The following is an 18,109-nucleotide window of genomic DNA, read 5'->3' on the forward strand; positions in this document are numbered from 1 at the left end:
GGGCAGATGGTGCTAACATAGCAGCAACACCCCATCCAAATTCCAGCGGGGCCAACGTTAGCCATGTTTGAGTGGTACAGGGTAGAAACCCCCAAGGACTCTGAGCAGCCTGTCCACTCGGCTAGTCTAATCCCTTTGAAAAGTGGAGCTAGCTGGACTAAACAAGAAAACCCTCTGTCTGAGCCAGCTGCTGGCTGAGTGCACCAAAGAGACATTTCTATCCTCCCTAAATGTATGGCTTCCTGCTCCACCATGTAGGGGATCTCTCCCCCCCCCCCCCCATCTTACGTCAGAATCTTCTGTCTTTCGAGGTAATCTTTGGCCTGGATACTGACTTGCGTTGAACAGAGGTTTTCTTGCCTCCAGACCATTGATTGTTCATCAGTCGGGTGTGTGTGTGTGTGTGTGTGTGTGTGTGTGTGTGTGTGTGTGTGTGTGTGTGTGTGTGTGTGTGTGTGTGTGTGTGTGTGTCTTGAGCCGCTAAGGGGAGAGTTCCCTGGTCAGGTGCATTGCAGCCCCGAGACCTTGCATTGTTTTTATTTAATGATTCTGTCACTCTGCCTGCCCTGCTGTCCAGTGCAGGGTGACCCTTGGACCTCTACAGCCACATCCATACAGCAGCTGCTCTGGGCAACTGTGCAAACAGCATTAGCAGGCCCTAGCTTGAGCTACAGGTTACCAAGCCCTCGTGTGGACGTGTGACCAGACAGCATGGCAAACTCTAATGCTACTAGTGGGCACAGCTCGGTGGGTGTCTCGGTGGGTTTTGGGGTGAGATCTTAAAAACTGTCTGCTTTGCGTGGGTGATAAATAATTCTTTCCCCCTGTGATAAATGGGGGTGGGGGGGTAGCTCCCTTTTATGAACACCCAGCCACTTAGTTATAAAATCCCTCATAGTAGTTGTTCTCTACTTGCTTTACCTGTAAAGGGTGAAAAAGTCTCCCTGCATAGGTAAAAGGAAGGGAGTGGGCACCTGACCAAAAGAGCCAATGGGAGGGCTAGAACTTTTTAAAATTGGGGAAAACTTTCCCTTTGTCTCTCTCTGCTCTCCGGAGAGAGGGGACAGAGCAGAGACAGGGCTGGAGCTAATCTGTAAAAAGCTGTGGGCCAGGTATGGAAATCACCAGATCATACCTAGAAACTTACTTATTTGAAACCCCAGATATGTAAGTGGATCAGGAAATGTCTAGGAAGATGCAATCAGGTTTATCACTTTTTATTTCTTTATGGCTTGTGGACAGCTCTGTGCTAACCCCAGGTGCTTTGGTTTTGCTTGTAACCTTTAAGCTGGACCTCAGGAGAGCTATCTTGTTGCTTAATCCTTGTAATAGGCTTTTTGCTAGATTAAACAACAAAGTTCCAAATGCATTTTCTTTCTTGTTTGTTTTTAATAAAATTTACCTTTTTTAAGAATAGAATTGGATTATTGTGTCCTAAGAGGTTTGTGCACATGTTGTTTAATTAGCTGGTGGAAACAGCTGATTTCCTTTGTTTTCTTTCTCAGCTCTTCCCTGGAGGGGGGTGACAGGGCTTGAGGGTACCCCACAGGAAGGAATTTCCAAGTGCGCCTTCCTGGGTTCCAAAAGGGGGGGGTTGCACTTGGGTGGTGGCAGAATCTACCCATCCAAGGTCAGAGAGAAGCTGTAACCTTGGGAGTTTAATACAAGCCTGGAGTGGCCAGTATTCCTTTTTAGAATCCTTGCGGGCCCCCACCTTCTGCACTTGACATGCCAGAGTGGGGAAACAGCCTTGACACCCCCCCCCCCCATTTCACCTGCCTGGTGGGACACTTCTCATAAGAGCAGAGGGTTTGCCCAAGTGTCCAAGGTTGTGTTTTTTCTCTTCCCCTGTTCATGCTGCATGCAGTCTAATGGTGCCTCTGCCCCAGAAGTGGCTGCATTTCCATGTTGCTGTACACTTACCATGCTGGGAGTGGGGGGGAGGGAGGAGGAGGAGGCAGTGGAGATTTAATTTAGTGCCAGATTTTCAAAACTGCTCAGCTCCCAGTGGGTGGTGGGGGCTGTTGGGAGCTGAGATCTCTTGAAAGCCTAGGCCAGGTCTGTGCTGGGCTGTTCAAGTGTTAATTGGCAAAGTGCTGTGGGCAGAACGGAGTTTGATAGATGTAAAAATATTCCCATAGAGAGAATTTAGCAATGGAAGGGGAAAGGTGACTGGAGAGGTGACTGGACAGCACCCTCTCTAGAACTTCGGCAGATCATCTGGGTTTGTGCCCTGAGCTTCAGGGGACCCAAGTCCTAGGGTCTGAGTTGCGCAGACTTCATCCGCAATGATGCTGTGCGCAAACAGGGCTTCAAAAGACTCTTATCAAATCAAACGCTTCTTAGTGGCCCCTGATGAGCTGTGTACGGCGGGACAAGGGGACATCCCCTTTTTAAAACACTGGTTTCCCTCCCTGTCTGGTCCATGGTGCGGTTGGGTTATTGATTGACACCTGGAGTGCTGGGTGCCATACAGAACATTTGGGGAATGAACCCCTGGTCTTCCAGACTATCCCATGGAGCCTGGGACCCGTCTGACGCGGTTCTGTGGAATCGTAGTATCTTTCTGGACCAGCTATTTCTCTGCAGTGGGTCGCTGAGGCCTCTTACTAGGAGGAAGCGAGGTGGGGGAAGGCTCCCTGAATCGCTCGCTGCTGGCGTGGGGACTGCGCACTCGCTCTTAGGCCAGTGCCCATTCAAGACTTTGGACGCCAGCCCAATTGGTTCCCCCTCTGTAAATGTTGGCTTATGGTGACGGAGCTGAACAAGCTGGCCATTGTGCGTCTCCGGGCCACTGAAGAAATTGACCGGGGATTTTTATAAGTGTGTGTGCGTCAGTGTCAGTCAAAGCTTTTCACCCTTTCGGGTTTAGTGTCCCGCTCCCTCCTCCTCTCCCGGCAGATGCTTGGTTGCCATGACAATCTTGCCATGGTGACAGCTGCTTTCACATCCTGCCAGCAAAGAAAGAAAAGACAGAGGCTCCCAGTCGGGGCGCCCCCTGTGCCGCCTCTCTTGCTTTATAAACTGCTCTGTGTGTCTCTCTTTCCTTGTCTAGTCTGGCTCCGGCGCAGCCCGGATGCAGGATAGGGGCTCCCTGGCACACAGTGCCACTTTGCGAGACAGCAGCCTCCTGGCTCTGGGGGCCCAGCACTGTCAGTCATCGGCCCAGCGAGAGCTCCCAGTTGGAAAGGGCAAGCTCTCTCCCCCTGCCCATGTCTCTGTCTCTACCACTGTGTCTGTCAGCCTGCAGCTCTCTGCCTTGTGTGTTCCTGGCTCTCTCAGCTGGCCCAAGCCTAGGTTTGCAAATAGACCAGCCCTGCAGGAAGGATCTGCAGCTCCGTCCGGCCGTGTCAGTCAGCCCTGGTGCTCCAATGGTCCTTGCTCGGACCAGATCTATTTGCTGCCTTCCCACCACCCGCGCCTCCAAACAGTTCAGCCAGCTGGATGTGCCTTAGTGGGGCGGGGGACTCTTGTCCTCTCCTCTTCCCCCAACCCCTCTTGCACCCAGCTGTGGCATCCGTCACACCCCCACCTCTTCCCTCCAGAGGGTCAGGAAGGCTCCAGCCGGAGTGTCGTGCAGGGCTGTTTGCTAACAGTGAACGCTGTGCGGTCCTTTGTGTCCATCTCCTTTCCCTCTCCCCCTCCCTGAACCCCCGGCGCCGGTGATCCCATGGTGAATAGGTTTGTCTATGGGCTTGTCGGCCAGTTTGACTGCATCCAGCCCCAAGGGCTGCTGTACTCCCAGAATGCATTGCCAGTGCCCCCTGGATGCTGTTGGTGTCATGTCTGCTGTGGGGCCATCAGCAGGAGGGAGCGGGTGCTGAGCCAGGGCTGGTGCTCACACCCCACTCCTAATAGGGCTCTGGGAACTTTCAAGCCCCTTCTACCCTAGAAAAGTGGCTGACAGCTGTTGTGCCCCTGAAATGGAGACTGGAAGCGGCTCATGTGGCTGGAACAAGCCCCGTCCTGTGCTCCGGTGTAGAAGGCGCAACTGGCAGTAAAACTGTTCTCAGCACCAGTGCAGATGGGGCTCGGGTCTGATCCTTTCTGGGCAGTGCCTGCAGGAGGCTGCCTCCCCTCTGGCCCGATGGATGATTTCCCTGCCTGTGAAGCCCTGGTCTGTTTTAGGTGCCGCTTTGGGACCAGTGGGTAACTCCCTAACTGCCAAAGGGGCTTAGGCATCTGGGCGGACAAGTGCGATGCTTGATGCATTTTGGAGCAGCCCCTGCAGTTACTGGAAGTCTTGGCTCTGACTCCCGTGGGTTTGGGATCAGGTTGGGAGCGAAGTCCCCGCCCCGCTTTGCTGTTTGGGCTGCATGGATTCTGACGGGACCTTCCAACGTCCGTAGCATCCCGCCACTCCTCAGCACGGCTTTAATAACCAAGAGGGAGCCGCACGGAGGCCTCATGCCACTCTGACCTCAATGGGCCAAATTCACCTCTGGTGCAACTTCACTGCTTTCATTACGAACACTTTCCTGGCCTGGGGTCTCAGTGTGCTTTGCAAACACTGCTGGATCCAATTTCCTGGCTCTGTGTGAGGCTGGTCAGTGTGATTAGCCCCATTGAGCGGGTGGGGAAACTGAGGCATAGCGAGGTTGAGGCAAGGTCACATGATGGGTCAGTGGCAGATCTGGGATTACAACCCTGAGTGTTGATTTGTAAGGGTCTAGTCTTGTCCCTGGCTTTATTTTAATCTTCTGTGAACATAGATCTGCTGGGCCTTATCCTACCCACCTGAGGCATGACAGTGACTAGAATGGCACCATCTGTCTGGCCTCATTAGTGCTGTAATACTGTAACCGTTAGACACATGATCAGGCAAGTTCGTTAGTTATACAGGGTAATCGTGTGGCTATTTCCGTCTCTAATTTGTTATTGGGAGCTCTCAAGAATGCAGCTGAGACAAGGCATGGAGCGAGCATTACAGGGGCTGTGCAAGGTGAACAAATCCGTGTGCTCTGCTAATCCTACTGGAGGTTTCTTCCATCTCTAATGTCAGTAGGTCCGGTCCCGTCCATCTGCCTGCTCCCCGGCCAGCACAGGTTTAGGAACTGGCATAGTCCAGTTTCCCATTTCCAATAGGGGGCAGCTCCAGCTGCTTCAGAGGAAGGTAGAAGAAACCCACCAAGTTGAAAATTAAGGAATAACCTGCCCACAGAAAGTTTCTTCCTGACCCTCATCACTTAGAAGTTGGCTCATGCCCTGAAGCATGAGGTTTTATAATTTTTTTTTTTTAAAAGAACCTTCTCAAATTATCACTATCTTTGTAAATATCCAGCCCTCTTTTGAGTCCAACTAAGCTCTTGGCATCTGGGCTATGTGATAGCCTGTGGAACTCATTGCTAACTCTGTGCTGGGTAATAAAGGATTATTCTCTTCTTATATTCTTCATGACTTTTGTTCTGCATTTCCTGATGTTCAGTCTTGATTTCCTTTGCTCAGTTTTATCCCAGTGCTCCTAGCTCTCATGCCCTTGCCCCATCCTTCCCTGTCACACTGAACACATCCCCTGCCTCTTCATTTTACACCACCCTTCAGGTCCCCTTGGTTTAAAAGATCTCTGGTATGGGGTGATGTGCTAAGTGCATTTGCCTGGTGAAGTTATACAGCACCTGCCACTGTAAGGTTGTCACCCATCCGGTTTTTGGCTTCTGTGTCTGGGTGCCATTTGACAAGCCCTGGTGGTTTTTTGTTTTTTAATCTGGGGAAGAGGCGGGGAAGGGGGCGGGGCCTCGGGGAAGAGGCAGCGCAGGGGGCGGGGCCTCAGGGGTCCGATTACCAGCCATTAGAAAGGTGGCAACTCTGCAGTCACTATAGGGCCTCTATCCTGACTTGTACCTCTAGGCACTCCCAGAACTTCAGTGTTAGCTGACACCAGGCATTGGCCTGAGGCAGGATTCTGAGTGGTTGGGCGGGGTATCTGGTGGGATCAGGTCTGAGGACTCAGCCAGGAATACCTTGCCTAGCTCAGACCCTCTGGCTCAGCTTATTGGTCTAAGCTTGAGCCCTGCAACACTGTGGGTCCTGTCTGCCTCCCTTAGCACAGAAGCAGAGCAGCGAACAGCAGGCCTGGTGCCAGCTCTCCCAGCTGTACGGGGTGGCATAGGGAAGCAGGGCAGGGGAGGGGAAGAGCAGGGTGCTACTGGGCATTAGGGTGAAAGCCAAAGCATTTAACAGTAGCTTCTTGTGACTCGGGAGAGATCTCAGGGAGGGTGCAGCTGGCCATGCAAAGTTGCAGTCGGCCAGAATATTCAGAAGAGCTCGGCAGCCACAGCTGGGGCTAGCTATTCCTGCTGCTCCCATTGTGACCCTTACAACCCGGCTTTCACGCAAGTTGTGCATGTCGGGTGCTGGTTGAAAGCTCCCCATTCTTTTTGCAAGAAATATTTTAAAACCTTTTACTCCCCTCCCCCCCCAAGAAACAATGAAAATGTTGACCAAAAATGTTTCTCTCTCTCACACACACACACACACACACACACACACACACACACACACACACACACACACACACACAGCCCCTCCACCCGCATCGTTTTTGTCAAAAAGCCTTTTTTTTTTTTTTTTTTTTTTTGGTCCAAGGGGACAGGGAAGGAAACGTCTTTGGGGAGAAGAAACCTGAGCGGCCCCAGTGCTGAGCCCTTCTGAAAATCTGAACCTTGCTGTGGTCGCTGAGCTCTGTCTGGAAATTCTGGCCCAAAGGGCCCAGTTGAGCCTTCTGCTGTTTGTAGGCTTTAAACAAAGTGCCAGCCTGGGAACCCTGGAGAAAAGCCCCCACTTAGTGAGACTTTTGTGCTGGCATAATCTGATACCCTTTTCCATCCTTCAGTGATACACAAACTATCCACAGAGGATTCTTTCCCAGGTGTCTGGCTCGTGGGTCTTGCCCACATGCTCAGGGTCTACCTGGTCGCCAGATTTGGGGTCTAGAGGGAATTTTCCCCGGGTCAGATTGGCAGAGACCCTGGGAGGTTTTTGCTTTCCTCTGGAGCATGGGGCACTTGCAGGTTTAAACTAGTGTAAACAGTGGATTCTCTAACTTGAAGTCTTTAAACCATGATTTGAGGACTTCAGTAACTCAGCCAGTAGTTAGGGGTCTATTACAGGATTGGGTGGGGTTTTGCGGCCTGCGATGTGCGGGAGGCCAGGTGAGATGATCAAGATGGCCCCTTCTGGCCTTAAAGTCTGAGTCTATCACACCTAGCGCTTACACAGTATCTTTCATCCAGAGATTTCAAAGAGCTTTACAAAGGTATTTGATATCATTATCCCTGCTTTACAGATGGGGAAACTGAGGCACAGAGTGGCCATGCAGGATTTGCTTCACCCATGGCTAAAGTACATTAAACAGTAGCTGAGGATAATATCGGACACTATTTGATAAGCCCCACTTAGTGAGAGGGTGGTGGTATTAATCATGTGGTCCATTCTATTGGCTTCCATGGCTTTAAAGGAATTAATATAAGTATTTATAAAACAGCCAATGAGGGAAGTTTTGTCAATAAGTCTCCAAAAAGAGTTTTTATCAGGGTATTTGGTGTCATGTTTTTTCTCCCTGATTCTTCCCAGGCAAGCCAGCTTCAGAGCTGCCAGGCCGATCCCCTGAAAATAGGAGACTTTAAAATCTCAGCAAAAGCAGCTGTTTTACCAAGTGTAAGGGGACTGTTGCCCCCTTACTAACATTCAGTGGGGGTGTTTTGGTTGGCTAGCTCCCAGCACTAAAAGGGGAAGGGTCGATGGCAAATCAGGAGTCTGAGACTGACAGTCCCCAGGAACAATGGGGAGAGGCCAATGCTCCAGATCAGCCTGATTGACAGGCTAATCAGAGGGTCAGGAGGCCAGGGAGGTCCCGTCCTCCGTGTGAGCTGGAATTGCCTGGGTCAGACTGAGTGGGGCCGAGCTAAGGAGAAAGCAGGGGCCCAAGCTGAGCTGGAGAGCAGAACCGTGCCAGATCCAGAGGGGCCAGAGGCGCAGCCCCAAAGCCAGAGCACAGCCAGGACAGAGAGGGGCCTGAGCTAAGTTGCTGGGAGCAGAGCTGCAGCCCCAAGGCAGAGTTACAGAAGCAGCCTGCAGAGCAGACCTGTCCTGGGGGCAGAGCTGTAGCAACCAGAGCCAGAGAGGCCAGAGAAGCAGCTCAGGGAGCTGGAGGCAGAGCAGCAGCAGCAGCCGTGCTGAGGCAGAGTGGAGCTGGAGCTGGGGCTGGAGCAGTCCGGAGCTGGGTGCGGTGAGCAGCTGGGGAGAGTGAGGGGGACCCTGGCAGTGGGCCCAGCGCAGGGAGATACCTCAGCCAAGAGGCCTTGCAGGCCAGACTTGGAGGGGGATCGTAACCCTGACAGGGCGGGGGCGACGCTGGGAAGAAGGGTCCTGCCACCTAGAGCCTGAGAGCGTGTGGCCACCGCCAGAGCAAGTGTCCAACCCACAGCGTCCCTGCAGCACAGCCAGGGCCTGAGAAGGAGGCCCGGGACCTACAAGGAACAGACTGTGAACTGCCCTGACGTTCCAGAGACACTGCTTGTGATATTCCCTGCCTCAGAGCAGGGTGATGTGTTTCCTTTAACCTTTCCCGTTTTTCCTTATTCTTTTTTTTTTTTAAAATAATTGTTAATTAAACAATTTGTATTTGCTTTAGATTGTATAAAATGATCAGTGGGTCAGGGAGGTGCCCAGTGCAAAGAGAGTACCCCGGAGTGGGGACACCCTAGCCCCTGTCCTAGGTGACCACAGCAGGGTTGGGGGTCAAGCCCCCCAGGAATCCTGGGCCCAGCCTTGTCGGGGTTTACGAGGACTCTGCCAGACAGGAGAGTGGAAGGGGAGTCCTCAAGGGCAGGGAGGCCTCTGGGTAAAGGAAGTGGGAGCGAGGACTCGGATCCTTTCGCTAGCCCACTTCACCGGGGTAGTGCAGAAGCCAGGAAAGTTCCCCACAATAGCGGGACCATTCCCCCGCTTACACAAGCAAAGCTGCAGGTCATTTTGTTAGCAGTACATTTCTCTTTGTTGATTCCCGTGTAACAGCAGTATTTTAGGTGTGTGTGTGAAATTACGATTACTTGATCTGATTTGGGTTGTGCGGATGCTGGGGTGGCGCTGATGGCCTGTGAGCTACAGAGGTCAGACTGCCTCATGGTCTCTTCTGGCCTTCAGCGCTGTGATTTAGAAGGTAATGAAGAACTTGAGAGCGAGTACTGAAAAGACCCTTAGCCGAGCTCTTCCCTTCCTGGCTCAGATTGGGTTGATTTTCATCTCTGGCTTCCCCGGTCTCGCTCATGTGGGGTTTGTATTGTCTCTTTCCCTTGTCTGTTTTGATTAGCAATATTCGGATTACCCCAGGGTTTATTTTTAATGACTGATTTTGGGCAAAAATGTTTAAGCCTCGAATTTGTACGATGGGAAACTGCGTCAAGGGAGCTTTTAATGATGTGGATTGAACATGTGCACTGCAGTAGTCTATCTGACAAAGGAACGATGAGTTCTACCGGCTGGGAGCTGACATCAGATGAATTCAGGCTGGACATAAAGCACAGGTTTGTGTTTTATTTGAACAGTGAGGGTAAGTAGACACCAGAACCACTTACCCAGGGCTGTGGTGGATACTCCATCCCTTGAAGCTTTGAAATCAAGAATGTGCATCTCTAATACATCTGCTTTAGCTCACCCACATATCATGGGATTGATTCCGAAGTTACTGGGGAAAGCCTGTGTTATGCCGGAGATGAGACTGTGTGATCAGAATGGTCCCTCTAGGAATTTATAAATAACATTTTAAATGAGTGAGCATGCATTCTTCTAGATCCCTGAATTGGGTGTGCAGTTTGGGGCTGTGCGCAGATGTGGGGGGCTACGTACCTATGCCTTGCAGATTGAGGATCTGCATATCTAAACCAGGTGTTACCTGTCCTAGTAGTTTGTACGTGCCCAGGTCATCCAAACCCGTATTCCAGTTAGGACACTCTGATGCACCCACTGCCATAAATTAGCAGCTGGGACCCCTACGTATCTAATGGGGTGAGGGGTTGCAAGCAGTAAAGGAGTGGGAGAGAGGTCTGGAAGGAGAAATAATCCACCCGAGGGCCCAAGTTGCCCCTGGGAACAGTCTTTAGGGAGCATCCAGCATCTTCTGACCTGACCCACTTATTGTGCAAATGAAAATGGGAGCTGGTCAACACAAACTTTCAATAGCAGCCACGGATTTGGGGTGCCTCTGCTTCTGGGGGGCCCAGCCTGAGACACAGTGGGCCTTGATATTTTTTTTTTCCAGAGGGTTTGAGCACAAGGAAATCCAGCTGACGTCAGTGGGAGCTGCGGGACAGTCAGTACCTCTGGGAATTGGGCCCCAATTGTCTCAAAATGGGCTCCCCAGAAAGAGAAGCCTCCAGAATCAGAGGCCAGTGCTGAAAACATGGGTCTTGCTCTTTCTAGCAGAATGTGAGGAGGAGGGAGATAGGCGTCTGACTAGGCCAGGGAGCCATTAATAAATAGGAAAGGTGCTTCTAAGGGCTGGTCCACACTATCCGCCTAATTCGGCGGGTAGAGATCGATCTTCTGGGATCGATTTATCGCGTCTCATCTGGACGCGATAGATCGATCCCAGAAGCGCTCCCCCGTCGACTGCGGAACTCCTGCTCGCCGAGAGGAGGAAGCGCTGTCGACGGGGGAGCCTGCCTGCGCCGCGTGGACCCGAAGTAAGTACTTTTAGTTCGATATAGGAAACGTCGACTTCAGCTACGCTATTCTCGTAGCTGAAGTTGCGTTTCCTATATCGATCCCCCGCCTCAGTGTGGACCAGCCCTAAGACTTCTGTTAGCCTTGGGCAGGGCCGTGTTTCCTTGTGCTCGTCGTCTGTCAGCAGCCGCCTGGGGTCTCTTGTCTCACAATTGATCAGCAGCTCTTTGGGGCAGGGACCCTCTTCTTGTTCTGTGTTTGTACAGCGCCTGGCCCCAGGGGGTCATGATCCATAACTTGGGCTCCTATGAGCTACTGCAAGACCAATAATCATAAGGAACTGTTTTTGTAATAGCAGAAGGATATTTTCCATAAACCTTCCCCCACAATTTACTGTCCCTCATATACCAGTGTGTGTATATTGGGGCCCACCAATATCACTTGCTACGGGCCAAGCAACCATCACATGGGAATTGCTGTCAGTAGCTACTGACTGGGGGGATTTGAACCAGCAACATTGAGGTGACAGTAACACCTCGGTCCCTACCCTTTGTGTGGTCTCTAAGTATCTTACTGCATTAGTCTCAAGAGTCGGGGGGCCACCCTGACCAAATTCCAGCTGCCTTTCTAAAGCCTGCATCCCGCAGGTTCACCTGGGTGTGGTATTCCTGTTCCAGACTGTTACTTTGTGTGGTTAAGCAGCTGCTGTCAGGTTGCAGCCCAGAGGTGGCTGCATTTCACTGGTGGGCAAGGTGGTCCCCCTTGCTGCAGGGATGCAGGGTGCTCTGGGAGAAGTAAGATTGTTGTGTCCTCAGTTGTCTGTCTTCTCCCGCTGGCAGGATCCGTCCCCAGCTGTCAAAGGAGAAGATTGAGGGATGCCACATCTGCACTTCAGTGACGCCTGGGGAGCCCCAGGTGCTGCTGGGAAAGGACAAGGCGTTCACCTATGACTTTGTGTTCGACCTGGACACGTGGCAGGAGCGGATCTACACCACCTGCGTCAGCAAACTCATCGAGGGCTGCTTCGAAGGCTACAATGCCACTGTGCTGGCGTATGGCCAGGTACCGGCTGTCCCCGTCCTGTGTCTCGGCGGTAAACCTGGGCTGTTGCACTGAAGCCAGGCTCGGCTGTTAGCAGTTGTGGGCTATCTGGCTGCGCCAGCAAAGCCATGCGGGAAGGTGCTTGGCTGGGCCTGCAGGTCGGAGTTGAGGCTCGTTGGTGGGGTGCAGGGGCAGAGGCCCAGGGCTGGAATATTGGGGGGGCCGTGGGTTGGGATTTTGGGGCATCAACAGAGCTGTTGGGGAATAGTCAGGGAGGGGCGGGTGCAGGTTGGGTTTGGCAGCCCAGGGCTGGAGCTGCAGGGGGCTGCTCTTAGGTTGATGCGCCCTGGGGCTGTCTTAAGTGCCCGTCCTGTGCCCTTTCAGACCGGCGCTGGGAAGACGTACACCATGGGCACCGGCTTTGACACAAACATCTCGGAGGAGGAGCACGGGATCATCCCGCGGGCCATCTCCCATCTCTTCAGCGGCATCGAGCGGCGCAAGCGGGCAGCGCAGGAGCGTGGCACAGCCGTGCCAGAGTTCAAAGTCAGCGCCCAGTTCCTGGAGGTGGGTGTGAGCGAGGGGGGAGCAAGCTGGGGCCCCAGAACATGAGGAGCTGCCATTCCCACACCCCGGAACAGGGTATGGGTGGGGGTGTCTGTCCCAGCGACCGCAAACCACAGCTGCTCATGCACTGCTTCAGGGGGGCACGTGCTGTGGGCCCTACATAAAATGGTGCTGACTGTTTATGTTCTGGCTTCTCTGGGAGGCAGTGGTGCTGGTTATCTGTGCCCCCTCTGTGTCTGGGAGCTGGAGGGCTGGCTCCACTGCAGTCCGTGTACTCTGCATCCACTTGTCTGCATCCAGATTTGGGCCAAAGTCCAGTTTCTGTACAAAGGATGCAGGTTTTCCCAGCCTTCCCCAGCTGAGCAGGAATTCTCAAGCGCCTTCCACCCCATCTATTGCTTCAGGCTTTCTCATCACCTTGAAAGTAACGTACTGGCCCTTCCCACCTCTTTGCCCTGTTTCTCAGTCTCCAGAGCCTAATTTTAGCATGTTCCTATCATTATCCAAACCTTTCTTATTGCACCTTTCATTTAGAACGATCCCATCATGCCTTGCAGACTGTGTACTTTGTGATTGCTTCAGCTCTTACCCACACGCAGCTAGTTCTGGGGTGGAATATGAAAAAACCAAATGCAGCATCCATCAGCAGTTCAGGACAGGAATGGGTTTAGAATGACTTATCTGGGCGAATGCAGGAAGGCTGTATATAGCTAGCCCCACTGTTCTGACAAAGTTTCTATTTTGGTAATGCCCCAAACGCATGTGGAAAAGCCAGGAGCTTTTCAAAGGATTGGCTTTGCATTTTACTTTCGGATCATGTTGATAGAGAAATGTGTGCTGTGGTATAATCGATCCAGACTATGCCATCCTTGTGTTTAGTGACTAGAGCTGGGTGAGAGGGATTTTGTGAAATCACGGAAAACCACTGTGACACTATTTTGCCAAATCACTTTTGCATAATTTCATGGAATCCTGAAACTTGAGCTTTTTTTTTAGAATGTGTAAAATCTCAAGTGATCTGAAAACTAGTCCCACTTCAACATAGAAATGCCTCCCCTGTTGGAAAGTGTAGAGGAGAAAGCATCTGCTGTAAGGCTATATAGCCTAGAAAGGACTGAAAGATTGGGAGCAGGGAGGTCCTGAGTCTAATCCCACTGCTGACACAGTGCCCTCAATGATCCTTGTATATCTATCCCTTCAGAGGAGTATTTTCTTGGGCTTCACAACACCTTGATGAATTAGATAAATACCAATGGTCCATTTTACAATGGAGGTACAGATAGTGACTGGCCAAAGATCAGGCAAGCCTGGGTCCGAACCAGAAGTGGATTGCACATCTCCAGATGATCAGGCCCAAACCACTAGAGCACAGAGTTCCCCCTGGAAAGTCTCTGAGCTCCATTTTCTCCATCTGGGCAAAGAGTTGAGACCCGTATGACTTCAGACCCCTGTACCTGGCTGGGTAAGTTACCCCAATAGGAAACCTTCCCGGCTTCCATGACACCCTCCTCATCTCTTCTGCCCCAGATCTGAAGCAGCCGGAAGTGCGACCGTGTTCCCAAGGATCTCTAGCCTTGGCAGGGCTTTGGCTCTTCCCTGAGTGCCTGTGAGCTGGCACGGAAGCAGGACGCGGGAAGACTTCCTGCTCATTGGCACCTCCTTTGAAATCCCTTTGTCGGGGCGAGGCTATTCTGAGTGGTGGTTAACCCTGCTTCTCATTCAGTACGGCGGGGAGTGCCCCTCCGCCAGCAGCGTTGTGTGACTGCCCAGCCCTGGGCATGAGCTATAGGATCCGACACAAGTGCTGCAGTGAACCCTGTGAGATCCCATCTTCCCCAGAGCCAGCCAGTCCTGCTTGTGAATGCCACAGGGTGCTGGGACTCCCACCGCGTAAGTCGCCAAAGGAGATCTCGCTGTTGTCGAAACCTCCTGCTATTCAGCCTACATTTCCCTTTGCTCGATCCCTTTCCTCCCAGCGACACCCACTTTGGGAACGCCCTGTTAGAGTTTATGGGCTTGGGTAACTCCAGTGACTTCAATGAAGCTATGTCTGAGGATCTGGCCCCACTGCACTGGCATGTGGAGAGTTTGTGCAAACTTGGCCAACGCCGTGGCTGCCACGGGGTGGCTGGTGGACCCTTTACGTGGACTGAACCATCCCACCTAGGCTAAGAGGAGCTACATCTGAAAACCCTTCTCCTTGGCCTTGCTGCAGCTCTGTAGGTTCAGCACCAGAAGCCGTCCAGTCTGAAGGCCGGGCTGGCAGATGCTAGCTTCTCGGCTATAGAGAAGCTTTGACAAAGCCCAGAGGCTGCTGGGGCGACAGCAGAGACTCCAGCGCTGCAAGGGTTAATGACACTGGCAGTGCTGGAGCTGGGGGCTGCCTGCTGAGTTTATTGTGTCCTGTCTGTTTTCTGGTCAGGATATTTTTGCCTGTTAAATAGTTTCAGAAACTTAGATGTCTGGGCTTCTGGAGCCTCCAGTCCCAGCATGAGGCAGGAGTTTCCGCCAGACAAACCCCTCTGGTCTATTTCAGAGTCACCCGTTCGTATTCCCCCGGCAGGCTGTGCCCAGCCTTGCTCGCTCCAGGCGATCCACAGAATCACAGTGACCGCGAAGGCCCTAGTGTAGGCAGAGCTCAGGCTTTACCGTCGCATCATCGAGACCCAGCTGGTATCTAGCGCTTTGCCTCAGGAGAGCTCAAGGTGCTTTACAAAGGAAGATCAGTATCATGATCCCATTTTACAGATGGGCAAACTGAGGCACTGAGAGGGGGAGTCACTCACCCAGCAGGCCAGTGGCAGAGCTGGGAACAGACCAGAACCCAGGTCTCTGTAGTCCTAGGCCAGTGCTCTAGCCACTAGGCCACACTACCGGCTCCTCGGCTGGCTGGCTGGCTGCAGCTGCACGAGATGGCCAGGGTAGATAAGGCCTTCTTTAGCTGCCTGCTTGGCTGCTTTGCCAGAACATCACTACGCATGCAGGGACCGGCTCAGCTGGCCTATAGCGCCTGTCGTCTCCACGCTGAACACCCACGCTCCCTGCAAACCCAGCAGGGTAGCGCAGTCCTGTGGGGACTGGTTTGCCCCAATGTCCCCTCTCCCGCAGTGGGGTGTGCTGATAGCTGCCCTCCACCCCAGAGGTGGCTGCATCTCGGCGCCGTGGTATGCACAGCTGGAATAAAAGGTGCTCTCGTTGGGGTGATAGTGGGGGTCCGTTAAAGCTCCCGAGGCTGCCAGCATGCAAGGTAATTACCTGTGCTGTTGTATCTGCTGTGCTCTTACCCGTGTCCTGTGACCTCTCTGGGCAGGTTCATTAGAGGGGAGGCTTTACTCCTCTGGAGCTAACTTCCAGGGACAGTGGAACGGATTAGCCTTATCTTCAGAGCCGCTCTGCGGTGCTTTCCCGCTAGCCCCTGAGCTGGGATCCTTGCAATGAACTGCGTACGGGCCTAATGCCAGCCAGGTGCCAGGACTCCTGGCTTCTACCCCTGGTTCTGCCCCTGACTTGGCATGTGGCCTTGGTGAACTCACTGCTCCACTCTGTGTCCTGGGCCAGGGCCCAGACCCTGTGATCGGAACATGGCCTCCCAGCATCTCTGGCGAAGGCCGGGTGGGCGAGAGGCCCAGGTTGAGATCTGCAGCCTGTCTAGCACCACAAGCAGTGAGGCCCCAGCCCAGCTTCCTTCTGGGACTTCAGCGCACCACCCACCCTGTTAATGATTCGCTGGATTCTCGTCACTTACGCAAATGGGCAGGTCCCAGCCTGTGCCACCCATAGAACTGTCAGCCAGCCGGGCGAAGGAATGGGAGGCCAGGCACGCCCACCACTCCAGGGCAGGATCCCATCTGCAGGTGGTGGCTGGGGAAGGGGGACGGCCGGGTCACTTTACCTATCCCTCGTGTAGGGTCACAGCCTGGATCAGCCCTACGGCAGGATTTCGGAGACCTGGGGTTTTCCTCCCTGCTCTGCCATGCATGCCCAAGGTAACTCTCTGGGCACGTCCCTTGGTCTCTCTGGCCTCCGTTCCCCATCTGTACAATGAGGCGTGAGGATAAATACGGTAGATTGTTAGGTGCTTGCATATTAGGGTAAAGAGGGGCCTGTTAATATCGTAGATGGGGTGAAGCCTGTCTGTTCTACGCTGCTCTGCCAAGGAGGAGCCACTACATAGCCCCTCTGGACCTGGGCCTTCAGGGGGCTTCCTCTGAGCCCACCCGTTCTCCTGCCCTGTAGTGACTGGGATGGGCTCAATGCACCTGCCCTGCTGTTCTTGCCCCTTCCCCCGATTAGCCACAGGCACTAAATCCATTTCTCCTCCGCCGCCGCCTTCTGCTCAGTGCTCGCCCCTTCCATGTTGCTCCTGCTCCCAGCAGGGGAGCAGTAGCTGGGCTGGTGATACACCGCTTGCTTGCAAAGCTAATCCAGGGCAAGGTGCAGAATTGGCTCTGGCTTCCCTGCCTTTGGGGACCTCCCGGCTTGGAGCCCTAATTAGCCCCTTTCTCCACCGGGGCAGGTCAATCTGTCAGTGATGACACCCCACCCCCCACCCCACCCCACCCCCGGCGGGCCAGGCCTGACTTGCTGGGCTCTGGATAATTACCCTGCTCGGACTCTAGTCCCAGATAACTAGGGGGACAGCAGGGTCCCCAGACGTACGGACAGTGCTGGGTGACTGACGGCCATGGCGATGGGGGGAATGCCAGGTGCGGTGAGCTGGCTCCTCGGCCTCCTGTCTGCTCTCTGAGAGCTTTTAAGGAGAGAGCAAGGCCTAGTGGGCATGGCCTGGGAGCTAGGATGCCTGGGTTCTTTCTATTCCTGGTTCTGCCACTGGTTTGGCGCATGGCCTTGGGGAACTCACTGCTCCAGTCTGTGCCCTTAGCTAGGGATCATCGGGACAGCACGCTGGCACTGTGCTGCTCTGCGTGTGCTGGGTAGGGGAGGCCTTGAGGAGGGGGGGGACCCAAGAGGCATTGGGGGGGAGGTTGGGAGTACCTGGAGGAGAGGTGGGGGGGACGACCCAGGAGGCATATGGGGGAGGTCGGGTTACCTGGAGGGAGCCAGGAGGCCCCAGGGGTCTGAGCACGGCCCCTGTGCACCCCGCAGTGGCGGGAGGTAAGTTGTGAAGCCCCATGCCAGGCTCTGCAGCAAGCCTCGTGCCGCCCAGTAACCCGCTGCCCTGTCTCCCTCCCCCACAGCTCTACAACGAGGAGATCCTGGACCTGTTCGACAGTGCCCGGGACCCTGACTCCCGCCACCGCAAGTCCAACATCAAAATCCATGAGGATGCCAGCGGCAGCATCTACACCAAGGGTGTCACCTCCCGCCTCATCAGCTCCCAGGATGAGGTGGGTGACGCCCGGGACCTGGCTGCTGCGGGGGGGTCGGCTGCTCTGGATCGCCGGAGAGCGGGCAGGGGCAGAATGGAGGGGCCGGGTGCTGTGAGGGGCAGAGCCCCCAGTGACGACAAGGGGAGTCAGGCGCTAGCGTGCCCCAGCCCCAGGGCAGAAGCTCTCCTAGCCAGCTGTCCGAGGCTCTGGCTGCCGCCGCCCTGGGACAGACACACTCAGGGTGTGGCATTGACATGTGCCCGGCTGATGCGCCCCTGGGTGGCATCAGGGCACTGCACCAGGATGCCGAACGCTTTGGATTTTCCTGTGGTGGCTTCGCGGTACAACTGTGCCCCTGCTCCCAAAGCTGGTCTGGAGGGGCGGAGGGGGATGGACTGTGAATGGATTTTCCCTCCCCCCCCCCCAAAAAACTGCTCTACTAGCCCCCCCTCGAAGGAGAATTGTCCCCCTGCTGATCCCAGCCCTCTCCTGTTGCCCACACTCAGCAG

The 18,109-nt window shown here is 53.9% G+C and overlaps 1 pseudogene; it reads left to right on the top strand.

Moving 5' to 3' along the window:
* Nucleotides 1–9,465: 9,465 nt before the first annotated feature.
* LOC135877872 (kinesin-like protein KIF21B) overlaps nt 9,466–18,109 on the top strand; it is a 46,793-nt pseudogene continuing 38,149 nt past the window's right edge.

This window comes from Emys orbicularis, chromosome 4 (genome assembly GCF_028017835.1).
Source record: "Emys orbicularis isolate rEmyOrb1 chromosome 4, rEmyOrb1.hap1, whole genome shotgun sequence".
Taxonomy (NCBI): domain Eukaryota; kingdom Metazoa; phylum Chordata; order Testudines; family Emydidae; genus Emys; species Emys orbicularis.